At 38.1% G+C, this 26,907-nt stretch overlaps 1 long non-coding RNA gene across 1 annotated transcript in view; it reads right to left on the bottom strand.

The window, feature by feature from the left end:
- LOC140505029 (uncharacterized) overlaps positions 1-26,907 on the bottom strand; it is a 124,194-nt gene that overhangs the window by 71,496 nt on the left and 25,791 nt on the right. Inside the window, exons 2-3 of the long non-coding RNA XR_011967320.1 lie at positions 4,583-4,748; positions 3,423-3,516 (exon numbers count right to left, since the gene is read on the bottom strand). This is a non-coding gene — a long non-coding RNA (uncharacterized lncRNA). The remainder of the gene's footprint in view (positions 1-3,422; positions 3,517-4,582; positions 4,749-26,907) is intronic.

The raw sequence follows: 26,907 nt of genomic DNA, 5'->3' as shown, positions 1-26,907 counted from the left end.
AGTTTCCCCACTGACACCTGGCAGACTTTAAGCCTGACTGAATGCAAGTTGACAGTCTACTCCTGCTTGGAATTGATATGAAGTTGGGAGATATTGTTTCCCTGCAATGTCCCTACTCTTAGTGGCAATTTCCTATAGTCAAAAGGTTTATAAGCTTAATACCAGATGCATTAAATTATAGATTATTGGTAGGGGAATATCCGAGGTTAAATATAAAATTAGGCTATGAGGCTTAGGACTTTAGACCAACAACAATAAGTTAGGGTCCTTTAATTCTTAGTAATGCTGTGGAGACAATTAAGTCAAGCGCTTGTGAAGTTAACATACATAAATATTATTTGCGTCTCAGCTGGTTAATGTTTAAAAAAAAATTATTTTTGTGACCAGTATTGTAAATGCTTTAAAAAGAAGTATCACCTGACCAAAAGTTGGAATTGTTTTATGGATATGAACTGTGTTAAAAATGAAAAATTAAATTAAATTAAAAGAAAAGTAAAAGTAATTTGAATTATAAAAATTTAACATTATTATGAGTAAGAAAAAAGAATTACATTTTGTAAGTAGTTGGTTTTAAATATGTTGTATTATATGAGTGGTACAATTTGTATAAAATTGCAATCTGTGAGTATTTATTGGAAAGTGAATTATAATAATGCACTATTCATTGTTTTTGTTTGATTTTTATATTCTTTACATTTTTATTTTTACACACTAAGAAGCAATATTTTCTTTTCTATTCCATGTTTCATTTGTATACTGGACAAGGAATGTTTGTGTTGGTGTTTTTTTCTGCACATCATAAATCCCATGCATATCAGGGCACTGGGACTGGCCAGTAGACGCCCAGTCTTTGGGAGCATGCTCACATACTCTACCTAACACAATTTCCATGTGAACTTTAGGGTACAAATATTCTTTACAATGTGGTTATCACAAGAAGCCTTTCAACTGGTTGCTGAGTCAAAACTGAAAATGCTTACAAAAGGGACTAGCCAAGTGCTACAGTGCAACTTGAATGAGGAATGCCTGTAAACCTCCAGGTGGGAAGAGAAAACTAATATCTCTTCAAATGAGCTGCCATCATGTGGCCTATGGGTACAAGGGCTGTGTCTAGCATTTCCTACTCTTAGGTGATAGAATATTTGACTAGATCCAACCTGATGAGCTTTGAAATGTTGGAAGAATGAGTCTCTGGGGTCCAGAAGTTGGAGTACATGTCAGATGCTAACAGCCAAGTTGTGACCCAACATTCAAATAATTCAAAGAGAATTGAGAGTGAAGTGCATGACTCACAAATTAGCTGTACCACATTTGGAAGTGGAATTAGTGAAGTGAATGCTTTGTAGAAGCTACTCTTAGTTTGAGCCCATTTTTCCTAGATGAAGGGATATAGAAGAAAGTGCACACCCAGATGCTGGGGGGAGGTGAGGAAGAAATATTTATACTTAAATTCTTACTATTTCCCCTCAGCAAATATTCCATTACAAAAATTAATTGATACCAATTGGTTAAATGATACTAAGACACTAATCGCTAGCAATTAGCATTGAGGAGAACACAATTGGGGTTCAAACTGATGGAATTAGAGAAAAAGACATCCTTGACCCCTTAGAAGTACTTCTATAACTTTGAAGATGAGGTGTAGCCATGCTCAGGGACTGGGATGGTCTGAGAGTGAGATCTGAGATAAGTTTCCTCATAGTTTATAAAGAGCTAACATAAATATTTTTATCATGTCAACAATTCTGTCTCCTCTTTTCTTTCCCTCTCCTCTTCCCTCTGTTCTCATCTCCTTTTCCATCATTTTAACCCTTGCTAAGAAGGGAGGTGAATAGATCCTTTTTCCATTGAAGCCCAAAGCCACTGCCAATGGCCCTGCTAACATCCATGAAAGGAAAAGAGATAATTCATGAATCCAAGATCTATTTATGTCCCAACTAGGAAAGGTAATCATTTGCTAAAGTAAAACTTCTGCAGATTACAAGTCTCATTAAAAGAGTTAGTTGAACTTGTCATGAAATGTGAAACAGAAAATTCAATCATAACTCTGGAAAGTTGAAAAAGTAGTTTACTTAAAGCTTCTCATTTGTTTTAAGACTACTTAAGTCAAGCTGCCAAGGCTACTTAAATTTTTGAATTGAATAGTCTTGACAATTGTAATGCAAATATGACCTTAGCTCATAGATTTGCAAATTGTTCTTCTTTACCATGCAGCCTGGATTTACTGTCATTATGTCAGTATTATGCTTGTTAATTAATGTGTCTCTTCCTTTAATGAGCATACTTTTTGACAGCAGGGACTAGGTAGCCTATCATCTAAAGCTATCACTTTTTAAAGACTTGTACCACTAGACATGTATATAGTCAGCACTCAATACCTATTTTTTTATGGTGAGAAAGATGACTGCTCACTATTTCTTAGATGTCTTTCCATCAAAATTATGGGATAAAAAAAAGATGACCATTTTGGTAGTACTTGGATAATTATCTCCTCTCCTACTTCCTACCAGCCTAGTGATTAAGCTTGCCCATTCTAAGTAGAACAGATATTAGAAGGGGTTTACTCAGGAAAGAGAGTAACCCAAACCAAACTTGAGCTCTCCTCCACAAGAAACTCTTACTTTGGTGCCCAATTCCATCAGCTAGCTGATCTGTCACTTCCTTGACAAGATAATTGGTGAGCTCTGCTTGGGACTGTTCCCCAGCTGTCAGACTAGTGCTTTGGATGAAAGCAGGACCACATCTGCTACTGAATCCGATTAACAGTGTCAGTGCTCATGGTCACCAGTACAGACATGATGCTGTCAATTTTCTCTCCTTTATTTGAACAGCTGCAGCTATTTGCAAGTTAGGTGAAAAAAAACAGATTGAGTCACTTCTTTAAATGATGGAAAGTGAGCTTACCATTATCCTCATGCTACTTCCCTGAATGGTTTTACTAGAAACACTTTTTTTTTTTAGAATTTAGAAGCAATGCCTTCCCAAGAAAGGGAAAGGAGTGAGATGAGGAAGAGAATTCCAAAATCAAAATTTCTTTAATTAATGTTAAAATGCTTTGACATGTAATTTAGAAATATATAAGTGAATATAAATAAAATGAAATAAATAAAATAATATTTTTAAAAAGAATTTAGAAGAAAGGAAATGAGGTAAAAGGGAATAAACTACCATGAATATAAGAACAGGGGAAAAAAAGCAATACAAGTCACCCCTACCCTTCAGTCTTACTTTCCAGGTATACTGTCCAGTACTTTTGGCAACTGTACCAAAAACAAAAAAGGTATTAAACCAAACTGACTCAAGGGTTCCTCCCCAAATATTCATAAAAGGATCCTCTTTGCCAGCATCATGGAATAGAAGCTATGATAAAAGATGGGCCCTTCCCTGGAATTATTGCAAAAGGTCTTTAATAAATCATCTACCTTCCATAGTATCATACCAAAGCAGCCCAGCCTCTATCCACAATGTCATGCAGGAGGCAGAGGACACTAACATCTTCCAGGAAGCAGGCATAACCTATAGAAAATAGTGAAATATTTTTCCAGTGATTATAATAGGTAACATTCACATAATTCTTTAGAGTTTGCAAAACACTTTCCATTGGTGTCACATTAGGGTTTCGCAATGACCCTATGAGTACAAGCATCCCCAACTTACAGATGAGAGTTTGAGTGACTTGCCCACAGTTACATTACTAGAAAATTTCAAAGGCAAGATTTGAACCCAAGGCTAACACTATCCATTACTCTATGCTACCTTAATAGGAGTAAAATATAAGATGACCTTGAATATGGGCAAGGTAAAACAGAGGTCACCACAACCAACCCCTTTCTTTTACAAATGAGGAAACTCATGGAGGAAAACTCAATGAGGATCATGGAATTTAAGTGACTCTCCCAGACTCACCACAGTTGGTATCTGAAACAAGATTTAAATCTAGATCTTTCTGACTCCAAGGCTAACAATCTTTCAATTACACTATGCTGCTTCTCTTCATTATGGACTACTTCTTAAATATATCAGTCCAATATAATGTTATGACAGACAGGACCAATACAATGTTGAGCATCATTTGGAAGCATATTGAAAACAAGCCAGTATACTTCACTCTTTCAGGAAGAAAATCATTATGTAGTCATTGTGATTGTCTGCCAATGAGTAGCAAAGTAAGCTAAAGAAAGACATAATGAAGTTAGAGAGAAATCAAGAAAAATCAGAGAATCTTGGATTTACAAGGAACTTCAAATAAGATAACATTGAGGTCAGTCCCCCATTCCAACAAATAGAGTTCCACCTCTGTTAAAAACCTTGCCACTGTTCAAGCAATGCACTTAGACTGTTGAGACAGCCCATCTCATTCAGTGTTGGACAGCTCCAATGGTTTTTAAAAATTCTGCAGAATCTACCTCCCTATGTCTTCTACAGTTCCATCTTGGTTCTACCCTCTGGAGTCTTAATCTTTTTTTGTATGTTATGGGTTCCTCTGATCATCAGTGAAGACTATGGACTCACCAGAATAATGTTTTTAAACATTTAAAATGCATAGATTTGCAAAGGAAATTAAGTAGATTGAAATAGTTACCAAACAAGTTCACAGATCTCCCCTCCTCCACAATCTATCCACGGACTCTGAGTTATGAAGCTCTGCTTTAGAGACATACAAAATATGTATATCTCTAATAGCCCCTTTCCACAGAAAAGGGATGGTGTTGTCAAAACAGGATGGTTTAATGGAAGGATTGCTGGATCTGGAGAAAAAAGAGTGGTCAGGTCAAATTCTAGCTATGATATTTACTTGTTGTATGACACTAAGCAAGTTGTTTAACCCCTCTGAGGCTCAGTTTCCTCATGTGATAAGATAAGGACAATAAAACTTGTTCTCTCTATCTTGCTATAGATAGATTGACAATTGACAAAGATAAGATAGAACTATAGATGTTGACAGATATAGATATGAAGATACAGGTAATAGATATGGAGAAATAGGTACACACAAAGATGATATAGATATAGATAGGGATATCAATGATAGAGCTACATGGAGAAAAAGACAGATAGAAAAAGTTGTGTCTGTGTATGTGCATATGGATGTATCATCTGCAAACTATCCCTTTATATTATTGTCAAAGACAGTATTGGCATTGGCCTGTGTAGAACAGCTCTCTGCCACCAGTATGGCAGCACTGATGCTGTGTGCTGGCATCTCCTGAATCTCCTTCCTTCTTTTAGGCAAGATCTGCCTAATTATTCCTTTTGCTGAAATATACCATCCTGCCTTATTTTTTTCTTCCTTCCCAAGTTACTGGAGGCCCACCTTGCTTCTTTCACTTGCACTCCTGGCATGACATGTACACAGCAACCTGGTCAACAGCCAGAACTTTCTATAGGCCCAGATTAATTCCTGTTTCCCCATCAGTGCTCTAGTTCCTGTGAGCAGCTCACACTCATCTGGCAGCGAGATTTCAGACACACACTAAGCTCTACAGAATGAAACAAAAAACCATGCTGCCAAGGAGGGAGAGAGTGACTCAGATGTAGTCAATATCAGCTGTTTTATTTGTTCAGGTTTAGGACAATTATGTCTCCTCAGTTTTATCTCTCCAGAAAAACAAATGCTCAGTCCCTACAGAAGACTATTATGAAGGTCATATATAACTGAGAATATGCTTTTTACCTAAAAGCTATCATATAAAGCTATCATGGTGCATTGGAAAGAACACTGAACTTTCCCACCAAATTTGGTGTTAATGAGCCGTAAGTTAGAATCCTGACTCTTCCTTTTAATTGTGCATTAAATAATTATTGAAAATGCCTTTGTTAAGTACTTATTATATGCAAAGTACTGTGCTAAGCATTGGGGATAAAAATTAAAAAGCAGAGACAGTTCCTGTTCTGAGAATTTGCATTCTAATGGAGATGGAAAACACAGAGGAAGTTTTGGCTGAAAGTCAGATAGAACCTATGGTCCTTTGGGGATAGAAGCAAGGCAGATGGTAATAATATCTTCTTTCGTATTGTTTTAAGTAATAATATAGTATTCCTTTCTGATTCTATTTGATAAAAAGAAATTTTAAAAAATATTTAAGACCAAGTTTCTCTAATAAAGGCCTCACTTCTCAATATAGAGAACTAAGTCAAAGTTCTAAAAATAAAAACCATTCTCCAATTAATAAATGTTGTAAGGATATAAATAGGCAGCTTTCAGAAGAAATCAGATCCATCTATAGCCGTATAAATAATGCACTAAAATCACTATTGGTTACAGAAATGTAAATTAAAACAATCTTCATGTACCATGCTGGAGGAGATGAGTGAAAATAGGTACATTAATAAACTGTTGGTGGAGTTGTAAACTGGTCTAACCATTGTGTAAAACAATTTGGAACTATACCCAAAGTTATGTATACCTTTTGAACCAGTAATAATAACACAACTAGATCTGTACCTCCAAAGACATCAAAGAAAAAGGAAAAGGACCATCTACAAAAATAATAAAAATATATTTAAAAATTTTAAAAAATATGTGCAAAAAAGTTTTAGCAGCTCTTTTGTGGTGGCAAAGAATTATTATATATAAAATATATGTATTTGACACAAATATATATAATAGGTATAGATATATATATATATACAAATACATAGTTACATATTGGTATACACAATGTGTCCCAAAAGTCTAGCAGTTTTAATCTTTAATAGAAATTAAATATGTAAATAATTAGTAAATATTCAAATTATAATATTTAAATATTTAATAACTACTCAAGCTTAAAACCACCCTAAGACCTTTAGGATAGTATGTGTGTGTTTGTGCATGCATGCATATGTGCATGTGTGTGTTGTGTAACATGCATGGCATTTACTAAAAAGCCTGCGAGTCAGGCTAAAGAGGAACATTTGATAGACAGCAAGGAGTCCTGCCTGCATATAGAAAGATAATGATTAGGTTGAATTTTCACACCAGAACTGCAATGCAAGGGATGCCTCTGGTGGCTGTGGCCAAGTCACTAGAAATCAATTAGACTCACCTTTTGTGAATGTAAATGTTTTCATCTCAGCTGTCTGATCATGTTATCTACAACTCTACACTTCATGGGATGGCCTACTTTCAGATTCAGCCAGAATAAGTGCTGTAGGAGGCATCTTTTGTCACATATATTTGTGCTAAAACCATCCATCCACCCCCAAAACAATTGTGAGTCCATCCCAAGGGAGGGCACCCATGGTTGCAATCAATATAAATAGATGTTTTTAGATGTTTTAAATTGGGTAAGGAGAAAGTATAGAGCAGCTAGGTAGTACAGTGAATAACTCCTCTTCATGAGTTCAAATCTGACTTCAGATGTTTACAAGTTATGTGATCCTGGGCAAGTCACATAGCTCTGTTTGCTTCAATTTCCTTATATGTAATACAAGCTGGAGAAGGAAGTGGCAAACTATTCAAGTATCTTTTCCATGAAAACCTCAAATGGGGCCACAAAGAATCATACACTACTAAAAAATGACAACACATAAAGGGGAAAGTATTCTGGGACTTGTCAGGGCAAGAAGTTTGCATTCTTCAACTCTTCTGTTTACTAGCTGTGTGACTTTGGACAAGCAAATTAACCAGGTTGAGCCTCAGTTTCCACATCTCTAAATTGAGGGTGTTGGACTACAAGATCAATAAGGTGCACTGTTGTCTCTTCTTTTTGGTATAAAAGCCTCTCTCGTAGCCCCAGATCCTCTTTGTGTTGTTGTCTATCCTGGCTAAGCCTTTCCTTCCCACCATGCAGCACACCATTGTCTTTAGGATCACCACGAATTTTGATTTTTCTGTGTTCCAATATTCATAGAAAGACAGAATGCATGGAGAGAATTGGTATTAAAACAATGAACACTGGTAGCTTAGGAGCATCTTGCAGGGAGCACCCTGAATTGAATGCAGGGAATAATTTCCCAAGTGTAATCCAGGAGATGGATACAACCTAAGGGGGGAAAATGCATTAAAGCAACAATGGATATTGACACAGATTAAGAGTTATAGCACCTTATATGCCATACTTTATCTGATCCTCACAAAAACTATGTGAGAGGCAGTATAAGTACAGGGTGCCCCAAAAGTCTTAGTACAGTTTTAAGCTTTAATGTTTTAATATATTTCTTATCTTTAATAGTTTAAAAGTACACTCAGACTTTTTGGATGCCTGTATTACTACCTTATTTTTCCAAATAAGTGAACCAAAGTTTTGAGGGTAAAGAGATATCCCAGGTTATGTAGCCAATAAGTAGAAAGACTAAGACTAAAATTCAGGTCCTCTGTCTCCAAATTCAGTGCTTTTTCCACTGTGCCATTAAACTGAACTGAATAGAACTCAATCTCTTGTACCTGCATTACTCTAAAAATATCAAGAATAAAGCAATAATGCTGGAATGACCTGAATCCTTTCCCTTACATGGGAGAATGACCCCTACTATAGCTAGAAAATGAGAACTCTCATGTAACTGTAATATTGCAGATTAAAATCAAACCAAAGAATTGCCCATTATACATGGAAGATTTGGGGAAAGCATCATCTTGTAATCTTATCTGCCTGTGTTTCCCTTCTCGTGCCTTTTTAGCTTTGATGCTTAATGGAAGATAGCTGCATGGATGGAGGTAAAAATTAACAGAAATGTTTCATCTACTCTCTCAGTGGTAATCAGGATATTTGCATTCCACATCTGGCAGCTGTGGAAGCAGGAGAGCAAGAATAGGTAATTGCTAAGAATTCATTTCTCCCCCTTCCCTCACCCTACCTCATTTCCAAAGGAATCTTTAAATATCTGATGACTGGTGGAGAAGGTGACATCACAAGAATGCACAGTGGTCACACATCATAGCACGCAAACATTATACAATGCTAGATGGAAGCCAAGAGGACAGTACAGGCTATTCTCAAACTTACAAAGAGTGACTTTTTTTAATTAGTTTTTTTCAATTAATAAACATTCAATTTCTCTCCTACTCACTCCTCCCTCCCCCACCTCCAATATGGGAAAGAAAAGCCAAACCCTTGTAACAAATATGAATTGTCAAACAAAAAAAATTCCCGTGTTGATCATGTCCAAAGACACGTTTCATTCCCAGGAGAACAATTTGTATTATAATAATGACATTGTAAAAACAACAATTTAGGAAGACTTAAGAACTCTGATCAATGAAATAACCAATTACAATTCCAGAGGACTAAAGATAAAGAATGCTACCCTCTTCCTGACAGAGAGGTGAGGGACTTGAAATATAAATACAGACTATAAATGACATATGTACACATGGCTATAGGCTGCCCCCACTCCCATCGAGGGTAATCCCTCCCAATTTCACTCAACACAGCACTATTTAGCACTAACACTGGCATGAGGATCAGTGTGAAAAAAGGAAAATCCTGGAAGGGAAAGGGTAGATATTAAGGGAGTTGATTTGAAGGGAAGGAAGGAGGAGCTATTGGAGAGGGAACAGATGAATCCACAAAACTTATTGGTGGTTCACTGATTCACTTCCTTTTAGTACTGATTTCAATACTCTGAAGTGCCCTGAACATCAGTGAGCAATACTTCCAGTGGGCCAGAAAGTAATCTACTGATAGCTCATGACCCAATACAAATTTTATCTATTATTTTCATTAGAAATTAGATTTTTCCCAAAGAGAAGGGAACCAGATATTTTCAAGAGGATGCAGCAGCATGTCCTCCAAGGAATGATGCTAGGGATCCATAAGCAATGTCAAGTGAAAGGGAGGTCATGCAGTGTGGGCAGAATTCCTAATGAGGGGGTTGAAGCAATCATTTGTCAACCTGATAAAAATTAAGAAATCTAATGTCTTCTCCGAGTATATCCACAACATGACAGAGAACCTCCTAAGACTTGTCAAATTACATAATACTACCAACTTATGGCAATTCATGTAGGAACAAAGCTACTGCCAGCAGCAATCTAGAAATCAATGCCAAAGATTGTGAAGTCTTAGGCAACAGAAGACCCTAGGCATAAGTAGTGCAGTCACTTAAACACAAGAGCTCTTGAAGAGAAAAGCAGGTTTTGGAGTGAACAAATGATTAAGAAGGTGATACCTGAATATAGAATTTTAAGTTTTGAACTATGATTTAAAATAAAAGAATGAAAGGTTAGATTGGAGTGCACTTAAGAAGAAGGGATGAGAAAGTATTTCCTGGAGTCTTACAAATGAATCCAAAAAAAGCTTGAAACTGAAAAATGTAAGGGAGAAAATTTATGCATATATAGTTACCAAACCAAATATCCCAAATAAGGCCTACAGTGTTGCAGGAGTAAAAGTTGTTATTGTTTGAGTTGTTTTCAGTTGTGTTTCTCTCTTCATGACTTCATTTAGGGTTTTCTTGGCAGAGATATGGGAGTGGTTTGCCATTTCCTTCTCCAGCTTATTTTACAATGAAGAATGTGGGGCAAACAGGGTGAAGCGACCTGCCCAGGGTCACACAACTAATAAGCGTCTGAGGTTGCATTTAAACTCAAGTCTTCCTGACTACAGGCCATAAAGGCAACCACACTGGGCATACCCAGGATGGCTACTAGCATGGGCTTTTGGATCTGCTTTACTAGGAAAGATAGTTTTTTAAGGAGTCAACAACCCTTTTTAATTATATCCAGAAAATACAAACAGAGAAAATACAAACAGAGGAATAGAGAACAACAGACAGAACTTCGGTCTGATTATAAGCTATACATACATCATAGATCATGTTCCAACTGTCTGACCATTACATACGTACATAGTTACTAGAGAGAGAAGCACCAACATCTGGGTTTTCAAAGCCTGGGGGCTCCTAAACAACTCCCTAGAGTCTCATCTGGCACATGAACCTTCTTCCAAAGAGTGAACTCCAAAGCAAAACCTCTCCTCAGGGTATATATAACAAACACTCAGCTCCTGATTGGCTTCCAGTAGGGATGAAACCTAAGTGACTCAGTACATCAGGTTTCAAAGAAGATTGAGCCTTCAGATGCTCACAATTTAACATGAGTCTGGGGAACTGAACTCCAAAAAGAAAACAAAAAAAAATCCCACTTTGCTTGCTGTTACACAGGCCTACCACTGTATCTACTATCCCACCTAAGTTGCTCCTAGGAGTAGCAGTAAGGGAACCCACAAGTTCACAGAAAGCAAAATCTAAGAAAGGAGACAGTGAGAAAATGCATGGCCTAATATATTTCTTTCTTATTTTACATTTTGATTATTTATTTTTAACATTCTTTACTTTTTAAGTTCTGAGTTACAAATTCTCTCCCTCACTCCCACTGAGAAGGCAGTCAATATGACATCAATTATACATGTGAAATCATACAAAACATATATCCATATTAGCCATATTTCCCATAAAAAAGGAAGAAAAATAAAGTGAAAATACCAATGTGGACAGTTTAACTTTATTGAGTCCCTTATAATTACTTTTTCATGTTTACCTTTTTCTGCTTCTCTTGAGTATTCTGTGTGAATGTCAAATTTTCTGTTCAGCTCCGCTCTTTTCACCAGGAATGCTTGAAAATCCTCTATTTCATTGAATGTTTATTTTTCTCCTGAAGTATTACACTCAGTTTGGTCAGACAGGTTATTCTTTATTGTAATCCTAATTCTTTTGCCTTCTGGTGAATCATATTCCAAGTCCTTCACCTCTTTAACATGTAATCTACTAAATCTGGAATGATTCTGACTATGACTCCATGATAATTGATTTGTTTCTTTCTGGCTGTGTGAAATATTTTTTCTTTGACCTGGGAACTCTGGAATTTGCCGATAAATTTTTGGAAGTTTTCATTTTGGGATCTCTTACAGGAGGTGTTTGGTAGATTCTTTCAATTTCTATTCTGTCCTCTATATCTAAAATATTCAGGCAGTTTTACTTAAAAATTTCTTGAAATGTTATGTCTAGATCCTTTTTTATCATGGCTTTCAGATAGTCCAGCAATTCTTAAATCATCTCTCTTCAACCTGTTTTCCAGGCCAGTTGTTTTACCAATAATTCACATTTTCTTTTATTTTTTTCATTTTTTATTTTGTTTTATTGCTTCTAGAAGTCTCATGGGTTCATTATTTCCACCCACACAATTCTAATTTTTAAGGATTTCATTTATTCAGTGAATGTTTGTGCCTCCTTTATCAATAGGTCAATTGGTCTCAGCCCATGAAAGAGCTCAAAAAGGATTTTGAAAATCAAGTAAGAGAAATAGAGCAAAAATTGGGAAGAGAAATGAGAGTGATACAAGAAAATCATGAAAAACGAGTCAACTGCTTGCTAAAAAGGAACCCAAAAAATGCTGAAGAAAATAACACTTTAAAAAATAGACTAGCCCAAATGGCAAAAGAGACCCAAAAAAGAAAGGAGACAGTAAGAAAATCTCACATAAGAGGCAAGAAAAAGCTTTCTCAATAGAAGGGAAGAAAGCAGAGGTCAGAGGGAAAGAGTGAACCTTACTCTCATCAGATTTGGCTTGAGGGAATAACATGCACACTCAATTTGGTATGAAAATTTTCACGCTATAGGAAAGTAAGAGGGAGAGGATAAGCAGGGGAGTGGAAAGGTGAAGGGGGAAAATAGGAGGAGGGGGTAAATTAGAAATAAACACTTTTGAGGAGGGACAAGTTCAGAAGAGAGAACAGAAAAAATGGGGGCACGATAGGATGGAGGGAAATATAGTTAACCTTTCACAATATGACTGTTATGGAAGTGTTTTACACAACTATACATGTATAGCCTCTATGGAATTACTTGCCTTCTCAATAGGGGTGAGAGGGGATGGAGGAAGGGAGAGAAGTTGGAACTCTATGTTTTTAAAACAAATGTAAAAATTATTTTCACATGCAACTGGGAAATATGACATACAGGCAATAGGGTATAGAAATCTGTCTTGCCCTACAAGAAAATAGAGGGAAAGGGGATAAGAGAAGGGAGGGGTGTGATAGAAGGAAGGGCAGATTCAGGAAGGAATAATCAGAATGCACACTATCTTGGGATGAGCAGGGGAGAGAGATGGGGAGAAATTTTGGAATTCAAAATCTTGTGGAAGTGAATGTTGAAAACTAAAAATTAATTAATTATTTTTTTAAAAAAGATTCATAGAGTAGAGATTAGCCACCTATTGCAAAATTTTGACTAGGATCAGCTCTTCATAAATAACCCCTAGGGTGAATAGATGCTCTAAGTTACCAGCAAAACAAGATCAAACTTACCCAGTGGAATTATCTGCTCACTTACTTGTGTGGACTGCTTGTCACAAAGTATTAAATTTATTTTCTTTCAACCTATTGAGTTAGTTGGCTTTCCAACTCTTTTATCTACACTAGAAGCTATCATCATGTCCCTATAACATTCCACAAATATCAGAAACTTTGAGGAACTTTGACTTGAACTTATGTGACAGAACTAGCAGATTTTGTCAGGTCCTTGCACAGGACAGTGCCATCATATAGGACAACAAAATGTACTTTTCTCAGTGAAGGAAAACATAACATTCATGGATTTCTGGGGTGTGACCTATTTCAGGTAGCATGGCTAATTTTAAATGGCACTCTCTCTACCCATTGAACTCCATGCTACAAAGGCAGCAATAGAAAAAGTATCAGAAAAAGTGGGAATCATAGTTCTACTAGTTTTTTACATTTGTAAATTTGGGCACTGGGTAGTTGGATGATGCAGTAAATAAGAGTTCTGAGCCTGAAGTCAGGAAGACCCAAGTTCAAATTCATCCTCAGGCACTTACTAGCTCTGAGCAAATCACTTAACCTTATTTGCCTCAATTTCTCATTTGTAAAATGACCTGAAAAAGGAATTAGCAAACCACTCCAGTATCTTTGTCAAGGCAATCCCAAATAGGATTCATGAAGAGTTGGACAGGACTGAAAACAAACAAACAAGTGTTCAAGGCACTGTGATAGGAAGTTAGAAAAGCAGTCTCCCAAGGCCATGATGTCTGAACCCTAGAGATAAATCTTTTTTCCCCATAATAGTACATTAAAAGTTTTTCATATGTACAAACAAGACATTGATTGGTTGGGTAGAAAAAAAGAAATTTTTCTCTTATAATAACACCATCTTTCTTTCAGGTCCAGCCATTATAGTAGAGTTTTTTGTTTGTTTGCTTGCTTTCTTTGAACTCTAAGTTATCTGAATTTGCTTACTTACTGTCATGCATCCCTATCATGCATGGAATTTTGTAAATGAAGTCAGCCTTAGGAGAATGAGTTTGTCTGGATGGTTTCTCATCCTAAAACACAGAAGAGGCACTAGAAGATTGGAGCTGAGTAAATGTTGCATCAAATTTTCAACAGGGGGAAATGGTGTATTCTAGAAACTCTATATAAGTAATCTTCACATCAATATCTCCAAAATTTCTAGAGTAGATTATTAAATAGAGAGTGTAAGCACACAGAAAAGAAAAAAGTGATCACTGAGAGCCAATATGAGTTCACTAGAAATAAGTCATGCCAACCATTCTCTTTTCAAAATCCTAAAAGTTAAGGGTTTTTTTTTTCATTTTTATCCTATAATCTCCAGTGGCTAGCATATTGTCTGGCCATTAGTGGGTGCTTAACATATTAAATTTTAATTAATTAATTAATTTTACTTTTTAATAAGATCCTTAGGCAATAGAATAAAAGAATGTCATAGAAATCATGTACATTAACTTTAGTATATCACTTGATCGGGTTTCTCATGAGATCCTTTGTGGACAAGACAAAAAGGTATGGGCTTAATTATATTATATTTCCATGGATTTATAATAAGATGAACAATTGTACCTAAAGAATTTTGATTAAAAGCATCAATATCAATACAATTCTGTAGCAGCCAACTACATGCCAGGCATTGTGGTAGGCACTGGGGATACAAAACCAAAATCACAGACTTTAACCACAAGGGGTTCATAATCTCTTAAAAGACCTTGGAGAAAGGTCTCCAGTGATGTACCATAGAGTTTTATCCTTTCAACTTTGACCTATTCAAAAATTAGGTCTGATATCTCATTTATGTAGGTATTTCTTTCAAAGATACAGATCACAACCCATCCTTATCTGTAGTCCTGTGATATTTTCCACCTATGAAACTCTGACATAATCAGCATTTTTGTCAGTTACTTAAAGATGTTGAGGTTATCTTCATCGAGTTGTAGATAACATAAGGTTGGGAAGATTAATTTTTATATTGAAAAATAGAATCCACATTGAAATTTATCCTGATAATCTAGGGTCAAGTCAAGATTTTTAACCGAGATATATGTAAATTCTTGTCTTCACATTTTTAAAAAAATCCATTTCAAAAATATAAGATTGAGAGATCTCTCTTAAAAATAATTCATTTTTATTATTTTATTTTATTATTTTATAAATGAAGTCAACCTTTTTTATTAGATCTAGGGGCTTTATTTAACATCAATCCTCAGTGTGACAAAGCTGCTAAAAAATGAAACTGTTATCTTATAGTTACATATTACTTTACAACTAAAAGGAAAGAAACAAACATTTGTTAAGCATCCACTATTTGCCAAGCACTATGCTAAGTGCTTTACAAAGATTATTTCATTTCATCCTCACAACCACCCACGAATGTAAAAACGAGTTCAGCACAAAGGTTCTATAGACCTTCAGTTTGGTAGTCCGTCTAATATCTTTTCTCTCCAACACTTTCCTTCAGAGCCTTCTAAATACTAAAAACTAGCTCTGGCAAAGTGTGCATCAATATCATCAAGGTGTACATCCCTGGAAAGTATACTGTCAGTGTAAGTGAACTTATCCACGGCATTCAAAACATCCCCTTTGCTGTACTTGATGGTTCCACATAAGGATGGTGTGATAGTGACTGATGAGCACCTGTGTTTTCTTGGTGTTAATTAGTTAGGCCAAAATTAGCACAAGCAGCAGAGAATCGATCCATACATTGCTGCAGCTCAGCTTCAGAGGCTGCATTGAGTGCACAATCATCTGCAAACAAAAAAATCATGTATCAACACTTCCTCCACTTTAGTCTTGACTTTTCAAGTTGAATAATTTGCCATCAGTATGGTGACCTCAAAGTCATGTTCATCTTCATTGAAGGCGTTTGACAACACAGCTAAAAGCATCGTGCTAAAAAGCACAGGAACAAGCACACAGTCTTATTTCACTCCACTGGTAACTAGGAAAGCATGAGAACACTGTCCATTATCCAGAACCTAGGCAACCATACCATCATGAAATTAACATACAATACTAATGAACTTCTCCAAGAAACTAAATTTTGATATAATTTTCCATAAGCCCTCACAACTCGCAATATCAAAGGGCTTGGTGAGATCAACAAACATTGTGTACAGACCTCTGTTCTGCTCCTGGTATTTCTCCTGGAGTTGTCGGGTGGCAGATATTGACCACTCCTCAACGCTTTCTGAAGCCACACTGGCTCTCAGGTATATGCCCATCTTCCAGGTGAAGGATCAACCAATTAAGGAGGACTCTGGTAAGAATCTTGCCAGCAATGACAAAGATATACACACATACACACACACACACACACACACACACACACACACACACAGCCCCCACCCATGATTGTTCCAGGACAATCTATTTATTTTATCTTTATAGAGATGGACAATGACAGTGTCCTTGCACTCTTGGAACATAACCTCCTCTTGCCACATAACCCAAAAAATTTCATTCAGCTTTTGTATAAGCAATGGACCCCCCACCTTGTAAATCTCAGCTGGAATAGAATCAGTACCAGGTGCTTTGCCACACGAAAAGAGCCTAATGGCATTCAAAACTTCTTCTTCAGTTGGAACTTCAGATAGGGAGGGATGGACTTCAACCTGAGGTAAATGGTCAATGGCTTCAGGATTGATTGATGATGATCTTTTGGGAACATTATGGAGTGTTCAGTCCATCTCTCCAGAATCGTGTACTTATCACTAATCAATGTATCTCCATCATCACTGAGTAGTTGAAATGTATCATATGTCCTTGGACAATAAATAGCCTTCAGGGCATCATAAAAGTGCTTTGGATTGTTACTCTCTGTGTAACACTGAATTTCATTTGTCTTTTCACTAAGCCAAGAATCTTGCCTCTCTCTAAGCTTTACTTGTACTTTACTTTTGGTGGAGTTAAGTGCTTCCTTCTTAGAAGTGGATGAACTATCCTGCTGGTATATCCTGTAGAGTTCTCATTTTTGTTTAGCAGCTTCTGAATTTCTCCATCATTTTCATTAAACCAGTCTTGGTGTTTGCGAGTTCTCTGACCCAGATGAGCAAATGCAGTACTATATACCAAATCTCTGAAAGCTACCCACTCCTTTTCTGCTCCACTGTTGCCAATCATGTGTTGGCTCAACTTTCCCTCCAGGTTAGCAACAAACTGTTCCTTCTGTTGACGTTAAGTCTTCTGGTAGTTATTTTGCCTTGAGGCTCCTGCTTTTGTTGAATGCAAATATTTAGCTTGAAGAGGATGAGTCTATGATCAGTCCAGGACTGTGCACCATACATTGCTTTTGTCACGCTCACATCCTATCTCTTTCTTCTCTTTACATTGGTATGGTCTATTAAATGCAAATATGAGGGTGCATCCACAAAGCTCTATAACATTTAGGTAAATAGAAGACAGTGTTGGTGATAAGGTCATGAGATATACAACCACTGCTGTTGCTATTTCCAATTCCATTCCTCCCAAGGACTCCCTGCCATGTCTGTAATCTGAACATACTCTATCTAGCATTGAAGTCACACAGAATTATAAGCTTTTCTTCTTTTGGAACATTGTTGATAGGTGTCTCTAGGTCTTCACGAAATTTTTCTTTGACCTCTTCATGGTTTGTCATGGTGGGAGCATAGGTACTGATGATGGTGGCATGGCATTTTCCTGCAATTCACGATCACATTTGCATGAGCTTGTTGTTCACTACCTTTGGTAAGCATACAAGTTTGTTAACTAGATTAGTTTTGATTGCAAAACCTGCATTAGCTTCCCAGTGCTTCCCTTCACTCCAAAAAAATGTGTATCCAGTTCCAATTTCAGTAACCTACCTTTCATTTGCCAGACTTTTTTCACTCAGGGTTACTATTTGGATGTGATACCTGCTGAGTTCTCTCATGATCAGAGCTTCTTTCATTTCTACCGTATTTTGTGTTGTCTATAAGTGTGCACACTTTCCATGTACCGATGGTGAGTGGAATCATCTTTGCAAAACTTTTGAGCATTTTTATGTATTTCAACCACAGGGTGGGATCACCACCTGCCTTGTTAAGCAGGCTAGGGTTAGATAAGCAAACAACTTTTAGGACACATTTTCTAGCCCCTTCCTCACATCAGTAGGTGAGTGGTGCAATCCTTAAAAGGTTGCTCAGACATGCAGGGGGCTGCCAAATCTCACTGCTACTTCCAGTGAGAAGATGAATTTATGGCTTGAGTCACCTGTGTGCAGAGTTGTGATTACAGCTCCCAATATATCTGCACCTACTGCTTTATCACTTGCCTGTCACCACAGGACTTTGAGATAGGTACAATGTTTAAATGGTTTGGATGATTTCTTTTGATTTATGCATAAATTGGATTTAAGTGACACAGAGTTACACGAAGTTGTCAGCCTCACTCTCTTCCAGTGTTGTCATAGTCCAGTGGCAGGACAGAGTCAAGATGACTAGTGATGACTCTAGATGCAGTGGATGACCTTGGCTTCTTTGATGTCTAACCAAGTTCTAACCACAATGTCTGCTTTAGCTGCCTTCATGACTGTTGGAGCAAATTCTTCTCATCTGCCCATTCCACCGAGGGGAATTTTCACACGCTTGGGGTAGAAATCCCCCTAACTCACTGATGGGTTTAAGACCCCTCCGTTACCCTCACTCTGATTTTAGCCCATCTGCCAAAACAGTTTATTGGGGCGTGAATGCTGTGCATGCTATAGCTTCTTACAGGTGAAGGGTGAATCAGATAGACATCAAAGGTGGAAAGTAGCCCTGAAAAGGGTTTGGCAGCCATCATGCCAGAGGTACTAGTCTTCCCTGAACACACACCACACCACTAGATATAGATATAGATGGGGCCACTAGGTGGCACAGTGGATAGAGTGCTAAGATATTCATCATCCTGAATTCAAATCTGGTCTCAGGCACCTACTAGCTGGATGACCCTAGTCAAGTCACTTAACCCTGTTTACCTCAGTTTCCTCATCTAGAAAAAAATGAGCTGGAGAAGGAAATGGAAAACCACTTCAGTATCTTTGCCAAGAAAACTTCAAACAGGGCCATGAAGCATCAAACACAACTGGAAAAAAAAAAAGACTGAACAAGAACAAGGAAATAATTAGCAGTGGGAAGGCAATGAGAAACTACCTGTAGAAAATGAGATTTTAGCTGGGTCTTAAAGAAAAGAGATGTCAGAGGTAAAGAAGAGAGTTCTAGGCATGGGAGACAGAGAAAATGCCCAGAACTGAGAGATGGATGGAGTGTCTTGTTCATGGAGAAACCAAGAGGCCGATGTCATGGGATCACAGAGTACATGTCAGAGAATAAGGTGTAAGAAGACTAGAGAGGTAGGAGGGGACCAGGTTATAAAGGGCTTTGGATGCTAACCTTAGCATTCTGTATGTGATCCAGGAAGAAATAGGAAGTAGAACATAGCAGGCACTTAATAAGTGCTCATGGATAGATTGATTGACTGAGAATGATCTCTAAGGTCCTTCTAACTCTAAACTCCATAAATCTTCATTCATTTACTCAATAGTAGCAGTTAGGAGAGCTGAGATTTGAATCCAGGGTCTCTGGGACTAGAACAGTTACTTTAAGATCTCTGGGCCTCAATTTCCTCTCCTCTCCTATAAAATGAGGAATTTGGACTACTTGCTCTTTAATATCCCTTCTAGCTCCAAGTTTATGTCCTCATGTCTCTAAATCCAATTCCTTTTCTCCTATCCTACATTGTTTGCATGCTGCTTCCAAAAGTTTGACCCACAGTGTGTTTCCTTTCATTCAAGAAGTCCTAACTGTATACCGCATATGTGAAGAGGTGTTGGCTAGGTGGTGCAGTGGATAGAGCACCAGGTCTGAAATCAGGAAGACTGATCTCCTGAGTTCAAATCTGCCCTCAGACACTTAATAGCTGTGTGATCTTGGGCAAGTCATTTAACATGGTTTGTTCATTTTCCTCATCTATAAAATGAGCTGGGGAAGGAGATGGCAAACTACTCCATATCTTTGCCAGAAAAACCCCAAACGGGATAACATAGAGTCAGACATTACTGAAAAACAACCCAACAACAACAAAAATATGTGAAGAATGCTATGATTCACTGTTTTGTCCATTTGGGGACTGATTGCTTGAAAGAAAGAAAAAGGTAAATAACTACCATGAAATGTATAACAGAAATGTATAATGAAACAGCTGACAGACCCTTCAAGCATAATTCCATTTTGCAAATGATGCTTATCTAATTCTATGATGGTTTTACATTTCTAGGTGACGAATAAGTTGAACTGAGCTTACTGCACCTGTTTCTGAAATTCAGTCTAATTAGGTTATTACTTGATCATTCCCCCAGGTATTTTAGTATGCGAGCAACAGAAGATTGGTGGGTAAATTGGGATTGCTGATGGGAAAATAAAATCAACTACAAGAATGTTGTAGATTTAGCACAAACATCCACAATCAGAGACAGAAAAGCCTTCTGGGGGCATTTTGTCCTTCTGTCTTCTCTCTGTAGGAATATTCCCCAAAAAGAATGTGATAGAAATAGTATTGATAGTAATAATCCCAGCTTATGGAGTGTTTTACAATTGACAAAGCTCTTTCCTTAGAACCAAGAGGTTCCTTAGAACCAAGAGTTTGGTACTGTTGTAAGTAGTGTTGTCCCCATTTTGCAGATAAGAAAGTTGAGGTCAAAGAAATCAAAACACTTGCCCATATTCACAAATCTGACAAACAGCATACACAACTTGAACTCGAATTTTTGAATTCCAAATTTGGTCATCTTTTGCCCTACAATGCAGGAAACAGAAGAAAACTAAATGGTGAAGATCCTTGAATTCCTTCCCTATCACAGACCTGCCATATGACCTTAGTCAGTTCATAGTCTCAGAATCTGAGGAAATTCCTTCCCTTGGTATCTCCTTTTCTACACTGGTATCATTATACTTGTCAGTCTAATTGGACTTTACTGACAACCATGTGAGGATTTTCAAGCATTCTGTGGAAAAAGAATCTGGGACATTTGCTTCATTTATGTTGAATTTTTAAGCCTAGTTCTATAAAAACTAGGTGATACATGGGCTATAGGCAGCTTGGTGGAAGAAGTGGATAAAGTACCAGGCCTGGAGTCAAGAATACATGAGTTCAAATCTGGCCTCAAACACTAGCTGTGTGACCCTGGGCAAGTCACTTAACTCTGCCTCAATTTCATTATCTGTAAAATGAGCTGGAGAAAAAAATAGCAAACCACTCCAGTATCTTTGCCAAGAAAACTCCTTGGGATCACAAATCAGACATGACTGGAAATGACTCCACAACAATATAAAAGTTAACCAATTCCTCTCAGGTGATACAGTATACCTGTATAAGGGGTGGGGGAAGGGAGAGGTAAAAATACATTTAGTTTTGACCCTTCTGAACACACCAACAAGAACATTCTCTAAAAATAATAGACCAGTAAATATTACCAGAGAGGATAGACATGGTCTTTGACTTTGACGGTCTTTAATAATCTTGACGCTTGATTTGGACCAATGTTAGTAAAACTTGATTATATCATTATAATCATCATAATGATTGTTTTGGGTTTTGTTTGGGGGTTTTTTACCTCTGCTTTCTTCTGTATGCATTACTCCAGATTGTCTTTCCACATTTTTCTGAATTCATCCTTCTTTGTTGTTAATGCTATTACTGTTTTCTTAACAGGATCTGTGGTTATTTTGGTCTAGGGAGCTTCTGGTTGGCAATTTTCTCTACCAATACATGTTAGCACCTTCTTTACAACTCATAGAGTCTTAGAGAGTTGCCTGGGGCCCTGTATATGTCACAGGCAATAAATGACTGAGTCTAGCTCTCTAACCACTAATACCTTGCTGCTTCGCCATTATTCTTTATGACATAGTAATATTTTGTTACATCCACATTCCATAATTTGGTTCAGTTCTTTTCCAATCACAAGGCAGGTCTTTGGTTTTGAGATTTTTTTCTTAACCCATACAATATTGCTATGAATATTTTTGTAGATTCTGGTTATTTTTCATTCTCTTGGCAATAACCTCCTTGGGATACAGTATCTATCAGAAGTGGGACCTTCTAAGCAGTCACTTTCATCAGATGAATGAATGGCTAAAAAATCCACATAATAACTAGAAGGAATTAATTAGTCTCTATAGGATGAGACTTGTAAATCCAGCCCTTTGAAGAGACAGCAAGTCTCACAGGCTGAAGGAGAACCAAGTAACCACAAGAGAACATTCCATTATCAAATAGATGGCATTTCTTGGGAAAGGCTGTAATCTGATTTTATTTTTCTTTCTTTCAGTGTTAACCCAATACATCAATACATGAAGGAGCTAGGATTTAATCAAATCAGGGAACATTCTCCATGGGTCCACCAATGCACAGCCTTCTATAACTTAGCAGGTAAGCATCTGGGAGTTGCATGAGGCTCAGAGAGCCTCACAGCAACGGCCACACAGCAAGTATGTGTCAAAGATAGAATTTGAAAGAAGGTCTTTCAAACCCCAGGTTGCCTTTATTCACAAAGCAAATTTATTCCTCACTGAATCTTTACCTCTGTGTAGCTTTTGGTCTCCCCTAATTGTTCAGTCATGTTTCAGTTGTATCCAACACTTTGTGACCCCATTTGGGGTTAGTAAAAATACTGATGTCATTTGCCATTTCCTTTCCCAGCTCTTTTTTTCAACAGCACAATGGCAAACAATAAGATATGTATTACAGATGAGGAAACCGAGCAAACATGTTAAGTGACTTCTGAGGGCCACAAAGCTAGTAAGTGTCTGAGGCCAGATTTGAACTCAGGTCTTCCTGATTTCCAATCAAATGCTCCATCCACTGCATCACTTTGTTGCTCCTGAGTTTATTTAATTAAAGTATACTTTGAAAGCATTTCCAGGGGTGGAGCCAAGATGGCGGAGTAGAAAGACGCACATACACATAGCTCTGAACCCACAACCCATACAACATCGGTATAAAGTAACTCACGGCGAATTCTGGAGCAGTGAGGCCACAGAACAGTGAAGAGAAGGAGATTTCTGTTCCAGGGGGACCTGCAAACCTCTCGCAAAAGGTCCGTCATGCTGCAGACGCGGAGCCCAGCCCAGCCCAGACCTGCTGCGGCCACGGCACCAAGAGAAACAGACCCGAGCAGGCTTCAGGGATGGGATCTCCAGCGGCCGCACAAGTCCCTCCACCCACAGGTGACGAGGGTCGGTGAGAGAGTCTCTTTGGCGGGTCGAGAGGGGAGTAGGATGCCCCCATAACTCGGGCCCCCCCCCCGGAAGGTAGAGGCTGGGAGGTGGCTGCAGACTGGGGCTCCCCAAGCGGGTGGGAGCCTGGATCCATTGTTGAAGGTCTGTGCATAAACCCCCTGAGGGAACTAAGCCTGAGAGGCGGCCTTGCCCCAACCTGAGCATCTGAATTTAATCTCACACTGAATAGCAGCCCTGCCCCCGCCCAAAGCCCTGAGGCTGGAAGCAGCATTTGAATCTCAGACCCCAAACGCTGGCTGGGAGGATCAGGAGGCAAGGTGGGTGTGAGGAGAATATTCAGAGGTCAAGTCACTGGCTGGGAAAATGCCCAGAAAAGGGAAAAGAAATAAGACTATAGAAGGTTACTTTCTAGGTGAACAGGCATTTCCTCCCTGCCTTTCTGATGAGGAAGAACAATGCTTACCATCAGTCAAAGACACAGAAGGCAAGGCTTCTGTGTCCCAGCCCACCCAATGGGCTCAGGCCATGGAAGAGCTCAAAAAGAATTTTGAAAATCAAGTTAAAGAGGTGGAGGAAAAGCTGGGAAGAGAAATGAGAGACATGAAGTCAAAGTATGAACAACAAATCAGCACCCTGCTAAAGGAGACACAAAAAAATGTTGAAGAAAATAACACCTTGAAAAATGGGCTGGCTCAATTGGCAAAAGAGGTTCAAGAAGCCAATGGGGAGAAGAATGCTTTCAAAAGCAGAATTAGCCAGATGGAAAAGGAGATTCAAAAGCTCACTGAAGAAAATAGTTCTTTCAAAATTAGAATGGCACAGATGGAGGCTAAGGACTTTGTGAGAAAGCAAGATATCACAATACAAGCCCAAAAGAATGGAAAAATGGAAGATAATGTGAAATATCTCATTGGAAAAACAACTGACCTGGAAAATAGATCCAGGAGAGACAATTTAAAAATTATGGGCCTACCTGAAAGCCATGATTGAGAAAAGAGCCTAGACATCATCTTTCATGAAATTATCAAGGAAAACTGCCCTGAGATTCTAGAACCAGAGGGCAAAATAAATATTCAAGGAATCCACAGAACACTGCATGAAAGAGATCCAAAAAGAGAAACTCCTAGGAACATTGTGGCCAAATTCCAGAATTCCCAGGTGAAGGAGAAAATATTGCAAGCAGCTAGAAAGAAACAATTCAAGTATTGTGGAATTACAATCAGGATAACACAAGATCTAGCAGCCTCTACATTAAGGGATCGAAGGGCATGGAATAGGATATTCCAGAAGTCAAAGGAACTAGGACCAAAACCAAGAATCACCTACCCAGCAAAACTGAGTATAATGCTGCAGGGGAAAAATTGGTCTTTCAATGAAATAGAGGATTTTCAAGCATTCTTGATGAAAAGACCAGAACTGAAAAGAAAATTTGACTTTCAAACACAAGAATGAAGAGAAGCATGAAAAGGTGAACAGCAAAGAGAAGTCATAAGGGACTTACTAAAGTTGAACTGTTTACATTCCTACAATAAAAGACAATATTTGTAACTCTTGAAACTTTTCAGTATCTGGGTACTGGGTGGGATTACACACACACACATGCACACACGCACACACACATAGAGACAGAGTGCACAGAGTGAATTGAAGAGGATGGGATCATAAAAAAAAAATGAAATCAAGCAGTGAGAGAGAAATATATTGGGAGGAGAAAGGGAGAAATGGAATGGGGCAAATTATCTCTCATAAAAGAGGCGAGAGAAAGACTCATTAGTGGAGGGATAAAGAGGGGAGGTGAGAGAAAAACATGAAGTCTACTCTCATCACATTCCACTAAAGGAAAGAATAAAATGCACACTCATTTTGGTATGAAAACCTATCTTACAATACAGGAAAGTGGGGGATAAGGGGATAAGCAGTGTGGGGGGGATGATAGAAGGGAGGGCATGGGGAGGAAGGTGCAATTTGAGGTCAACACTCATGGGGAGGGATAGGATCAAAAGAGAATAGAAGTAATGGGGGACAGGATAGGATGGAGGGAAATATAGTTAGTCTTATACAACACAACTATTATGGAAGTCATTTGCAAAACTACACAGATTTGGCCTATATTGAATTGCTGGCCTTCCAAAGGGAAGGGGTGGAGAGGGAGGGAGGTAAAGAAGTTGGAACTCAAAGTGTTAGGATCAACCATCGAGTAATGTTCTTGCCACTAGGAAATAAGAAATACAGGTAAAGGGGTATAGAAAGCTATCTGGCCCTACAGGACAAAAGAGAAGATGGAGACAAGGGCAGAGAGGGATGATAGAAGAGAGAGCAGATTGGTCATAGCGACAATTAGAATGCTTGGTGTTTGGGGGGGAGGGGATAAAAGGGGAGAAAATTTGTAACCCAAAATTTTGTGAAAATGAATATTAAAAGTTAAATAAATAAATTTAATAAAATAAAAAAACAAAAACAAAAAAACAAAAACAAAAACAAAAAAGAAAGCATTTCCCTGCCACCTTGATGAGCACCTCACTAAGTCAGGTTGATCTGATTTAACCTATTTCTGCAGACATAGTCCCTGTTTTACCTTTCAGCACTGCCTCTATTTACCAGTAGCACTGCCCAACCTAATTGCCCAACCTTCTTATATAGCTTCCAGTTTTTAAAGTAGCTTAGTAGCTCTGCTGCCTTCAAATCATTCATTTGATCTCACTTTGGTTAATTGTCCCGCAGCAATTCTACCATTCTTTTCTCCCTTGCATATCAGTATAGGCTGTTCTGGTCTTTTCCCCAGGCTCAAGACATCAGTGAACTTAGATCCTGTCTACTTAAGACTAGAAAGGATCTGCATCTTGTAGCAATTACCTTAGGAAGGAAAGTATAACATATGCCACTGCCAAGTTGCTGAATGGTCATCATAAAGTATAATTCATTATAGCCAATCCTCTTTTCCCATGGATTTTTGTGATTAAAGTTGGGCATACTTTCATACAGAAAAGAGTTTGGAAGGAAAAGGAGCCAGGAAAGCAGAGGCGGTGTTGGCAGCATCCCTCCACCATCCATCTAACCTGCGGACAGGAGACAACAGAAGCAATCAATTCTGTGTCACTGAAGCAGAGTCACTGCTACAAGAGCAGTTGATGCTTTCCTCTTGGTTCTCCTTCCTTTCTCTTTAATCCCTCCCTCCTCCTCCTTCTTTCCCTCTCTCCCTCTTCTTTTCTTGCCTATTCCTTTCTCTCATACTCTCTCTTCTCTCCCCTTTTCTCTCCTCTCCCCTTTTCTCTCCATCAAGCCCCTTTCTGCTCCTTCCTTTCTCTTCCTCCTTCCCTCTCTTTCCCTTTCCTTCCTGTTTGTTCTTTCTCCCACTGCCCATTTTTATCTCTTCCTTTCAGTTACCCATTCATCCCTTTCTCCCTCCTTCTTTTTTCTTCTTTTTCAAGTGTCTCAGACATCAGTTCTTAACCTAAGACACACAGATA

Source organism: Notamacropus eugenii, chromosome 5 (assembly GCF_028372415.1).
Source record: "Notamacropus eugenii isolate mMacEug1 chromosome 5, mMacEug1.pri_v2, whole genome shotgun sequence".
Taxonomy (NCBI): domain Eukaryota; kingdom Metazoa; phylum Chordata; class Mammalia; order Diprotodontia; family Macropodidae; genus Notamacropus; species Notamacropus eugenii.
The sequence above is the reverse complement of the archived record's forward strand: the minus strand, read 5'-3'. Positions and strand labels throughout refer to the sequence as shown.